General features: G+C 44.6%; 1 non-coding gene across 1 annotated transcript; it reads right to left on the minus strand.

Annotated features, from left to right (window-relative positions):
• Positions 1-4,467: 4,467 nt before the first annotated feature.
• Positions 4,468-4,574, minus strand: LOC142455690 (U6 spliceosomal RNA). The gene has a single exon (XR_012785840.1). It is a non-coding gene; the product is annotated as a U6 spliceosomal RNA (small nuclear RNA).
• Positions 4,575-4,780: the final 206 nt, after the last annotated feature.

Consider the following 4,780-nt stretch of genomic DNA (forward strand, 5'->3'; position numbering starts at 1 on the left):
AATGATCCTATAACACAGAGAAAAAGCTTAATCTTAAAAAAAATAAAAGCAGGGATTATTTGAAAAACTAGGATAAATTCAGAATGAGTCCAAAGGGAGACCTAATGACACGTGTCACATTGACTGCAGCTGTTAAAACAAAAACAAAAACAAAATTACTTTGTGATGCCTTTTGTTTGTTATCAGGGCTTTCACATTCCTAGACTATGGTCAGGAGGGGATTTCCTGGGACTCAATCCATGTAGGGACCCTGCAAATGGATTTTGGGCTTCCACTGTTACCCATAAACTGTTTAGGATTAGGCTTTGGTGCCATTCCCTCCTCTGAGTTTGGAAATTATTATTTACAATTTACAGTAACCCTTGGATCACACAGGCTGGCATGTTTCTCCCATGTGGACTTAGCTGACTTCTCACTTAGATGGCTGCTTGTTTTGAGACAAGCCTTTAAGATGCCAGATGCTATTTTTCCTAATACATTGGGCACCATCTGATTTCTTCACGCTTTGCTATGGCACCAGTGTCTTCAGAGATCTATCTGCTCATTAGGGTGGGGACCAAGCAGGGCCATGTCTTCAGAACTAATTGTTCTTATGTTAGGGTTATGAGCAAGTGAGCGCAAAATCCACTCATTGAGCTATGGGTTCTGTCTGTCCCTGGCTCCCTTTAGAGACATCATCAGCAATTTATTGGAGTACATCATAAATTATCCCCACAGGGCTTAAAGTGATTCTATGCATAGTAACATTATTTTAGTCGATGCTAAAACACTGTGGAGCAGCATCAGCTTGCTCTGTCAGAACAAAGAAAACTCTGCCCTTTGTTCTGCTGGAAGCTGGAGGGTGCCAGGCCCCTGTGGAGTAGAGAATTCTAGCCCCCCACCCCCACCCCACCCCCGCCTTCTCTGTGTATGGGGCTCAGAGATTACACTGTGTCTGTATGTAACTATGAGCAGTTAGCATTTACCAGCATGTATCTGTCTCCATTCTCTTGTTTAAAAAAAAGGAAAAAAAACCTTAAAAAATAAAGGGGCTATAGAAGGTCAGCAAAGGGTGGGCTTGAGTGAGCTACGTTTGGGTGGGCTAAGTGAGCATTTTTGACAACATGGCTTCTCCTTTGGCATGCTTCATTGTGGTGTTCAACGGACATCCTTGCAATTTAAGATGACACTTTAAAAATAAAATTTTCTCTTAATGATGACCTGAGTCCTGCCACTCATGGGAGAATCCACAGAACCTCTAAGTCTAGGTCTTATTTGGAATTGGCATTCTCTAATGTAATTTTGTTTCTGTTTATTTTAAAATTTTCTTTTTGTTTCCCTGGAAAGGAAAGATGATACTCAGTTTTAAACGTTAAAAGCGTACAAATTGTTTTGTTACAATAAACCCGCATGTGTGCACACACACAGCACTGTTGAGTAAAGGAATTTATACATGTGGAGGACATCTTTATTGGGCACTAATACGTGAATTGTTAGCATGTACAGCTTCAACAATTAGGTGACTGGACATCAAATGGTATATTAAAACCTCTTTAACGTGTCGAAAAGCAAGGAGGCTACCTTGAAGACTAAAGTGGGCCTGGCCCAAGCTGTGGTATTTTCAATTGCCTTCTATGCCTGTGAAAGCTGGACACTGAGTAAGGAAAAATCAAGAATGGGTGCGTTTGAATTAGGGAGCCGGGGAAGAATATGGAAAGTGCCAGGGACTGCCAAAAGACAAACATGTCTCTTTGAAGTACAGCCAGAATGCTCCTTAAAGGCAAGGGTGGTGAGACTCCTTCTCATGTACTTGGGGCATGTTGTCAGGAGAGACCTGGCGAAGGGCGTCATGCTTGGGAAAGTGGAGGGGCAGAGAAGAGAAGGAAGACCCCCCGTGAGATGGACTGACGCAGGGACCGCAACCATGGGCTCAGACACAGACCCACTGTGAGGACGGCACCAGCCTGAGCCGTGTTTTGTGCTGTTGGACATGGAGTTGCCGTGAGTCGGAGCCAACCTGGGGGCACCTACGGGAATTAATAGGTATTTTCTCCTTCTTTGTGGTAGTTGGGAAAGTTTCTTCCATGATCGTTTGTACTGATTTGTACTGTTTGCCCCGTAGCTTCCCTCTTTGCTCTAGTTGTCCAGTGAGAACTAGGTTGCTTCTCCTGATAATGTTCCACATCATTCTCAGGCTTTCTTGGGACCCTTTCCCGGTTTGGGTTGAGTGCTTCTCTTGTGATTGTCTGCATTGGCGGATGCGACTTTCCTTCCGTCCACTCTATTTCTCAGGTCTTTCACCATGTTGCTGAGTTCTGTCCTCTCACTGTTTATATTCTGGGATCCCTTTTGGTGGGAGGTTTTTAGTTTTTTCAATTGGGTCTCTTGATATTCTGACAGTGACTCTGTGTTCTGCTCAGACCCTCAGCTGGGTCACCAGGGCAGCTTGGTGAAAACAGATGTTCAGGTCTCATCAGACCTCTTTTTCTCACTGCCACTGATTTGCTACTGATGCACAGTGACCCTGTAGGGCAGGGTAGAAATGCCCCTGTGGGTTTCAGAAGCAAATTCTTCACAGGAATGGAAAGTTCTCTTCCGCAGAGCAGCTGATGGTTTTGAACTGCTGATCTGTAGTGTAACCCCTGTGCCACCAGGGCTCCTCCGGCCTCAGAAAGAAACACCCCTGCAGAGGATGCATAGGACTGAGAAGGTCTGGATTAGATCCTTCTGAGATTCCCACTGGTCCCAGCATTCTGCATTTCATTTCGTGCATAAGGTTTCGATCCCTAACTTCCAACAAACTGGCTAGAGAGAAAATGAGCAGTGGAATTTTGTTCTCTCTGATACACACTAATTATGCCTCCTTTTATTGCCTATGTGTTTCCCTGACAGTTTCCAGGAGTTTGGAAACTCCACAGGATTAGCTGGTTCAGGAAGGGAATTTGCTTGGGAAAGGGCTGGGGCCACGTTGGCAGACATAGTTAAGATTGTTGGTAGCTTGCAGGACTGGGCTGGTTGTGGATGTAGGTAGAGGGATCAGACACCAGGTGCTGGCAGGGAAGCCCAAGGCCATGGTGACACATTTAAAAACCAAACTCGCTGCCGGTGAGCGGCTTCTGACTCATGGTGACTGCATAGGACAGGGTAGAATTTCCCTCACTTCCAACATTCATCTCTTTTCTGCTGCACTGATGTCATAGGACTTTGGGTAGAATTACCTGAAGTAATAGTTATAAAAAGTCCAAATCCATTTTTAAACCAATTTGCGATGCTATAGTTAGAATCAAGTAACAATAATGAGCTGGAATCTGACAGGGGAGATGTCAAGACACAGGGAAGGTCTTTGGAAAGTTTGGAAGGTGAACAGGTCAGTTTGAACCACATTTCTTAATAGACTCCATCAAATGAATGTATTTAATTCAGCTTGTTGCATTGGTTAATGCTAATATGTTTAATAAAATGAAACAGCCCGACGCTTTATGAAGTGTCGAGTTTCTGCTTATGGTGACAGAAGTTTTGGCAAAAAGTCTAGGGGATGGTTGCCTGACGTAATTGATGTCATCGGTGTCACGGACTTGTATAGGTGAAAAAAGGGTGAATTGGCAAAGGTTGTTACATCTTAGGTTTACAATGGAGAAAGAAAATGAAACTTGGGAAGGGATAATAAGTTACTATGACAGCTACTTGTTTACAGGCTTCCGGCCAAATGTGCAGCCATTGGCCAAGTCACACCATTGTGAGGACAAGTCCCAGAGAGCCTCTGAGGAAGGTCACAGAGCCATCCCGGCAAACGTGCAGCAGACCTCGACTGTGCACATCGAGACCTGTGCAAGGGCCCGCCCTGCCTTCTGGATAGACCCCAGGCAAGTGTTGATATTTGCACATCTGACTTTCATAATGGCTTTTATCCTCAAACTATTTAGAGATGTAAACTAGTGTCTCCTCAAAGAGTCCGTCCATGAAGCGGGCAGCAGGGACAGCACTTTCATGAAGAGGGAAATTAAGGCAGAGGGAAATAACGGGATGTCCTCCAAGTGCCTGCCTGTAGGGAGCCATATTCAGACACAAACTCCCTCCTCTCAGAATTAGTGCCCAAACCCCCAGTCACCTCTCAGGCCACTTAGGAGAGTGGGGGGTGAAGTGGTCAGCTTCTCTATTCTATCCTCTGCACACACACACACACACACACACCAGTTGCTAGAGAGCTGAACCCAGCTCCCCGCAACCTTACATGTGCTGAGCAGAAGCATATTCCACAGGGGTTTCAAGGCTGCGACCTCTCAAAAGCAGATCACCACGGCTTTCTTCCAAGATGCTGCTAGGTGGGATTGAACTGCTGACCTTTGGGTTCATAGCTCAGTGCTAAACCATTCATACCACCCAGAGAATCCTACACACCCACCCACAGACACATGTATACAAGAAATTTTATTTATATAAATGATGGGGCTTCAAACATTTGTGGAAAATTCTACTAACTTTTAATTTAAAAAAATGGACCGCTTCACGAATTTGCGTGTCATCCTTGCGCAGGGGCCATGCCAATCTTCTCTGTATCGTTCCAATTTTAGTATATGTGCTGCCAAAGGGAGCACTGACTTTCAATTTTTCCACAAATGTTCTGAAGCTACCCTCATACATACGTTTCTCTCGGAACCTTGTGGAAATTCAAGGCCTATTTTGTCCTTAAATACTGCAGCAGACATCTCCAAAGAACATTCTTCTACATAACCACAGTGCATTTTTATACTGAAGAAAAGGGACAATTCCCTGACATCATCTAACATCCAGTCTATATTCA

Source organism: Tenrec ecaudatus, chromosome 8, assembly GCF_050624435.1.
Source record: "Tenrec ecaudatus isolate mTenEca1 chromosome 8, mTenEca1.hap1, whole genome shotgun sequence".
Lineage (NCBI taxonomy): Eukaryota > Metazoa > Chordata > Mammalia > Afrosoricida > Tenrecidae > Tenrec > Tenrec ecaudatus.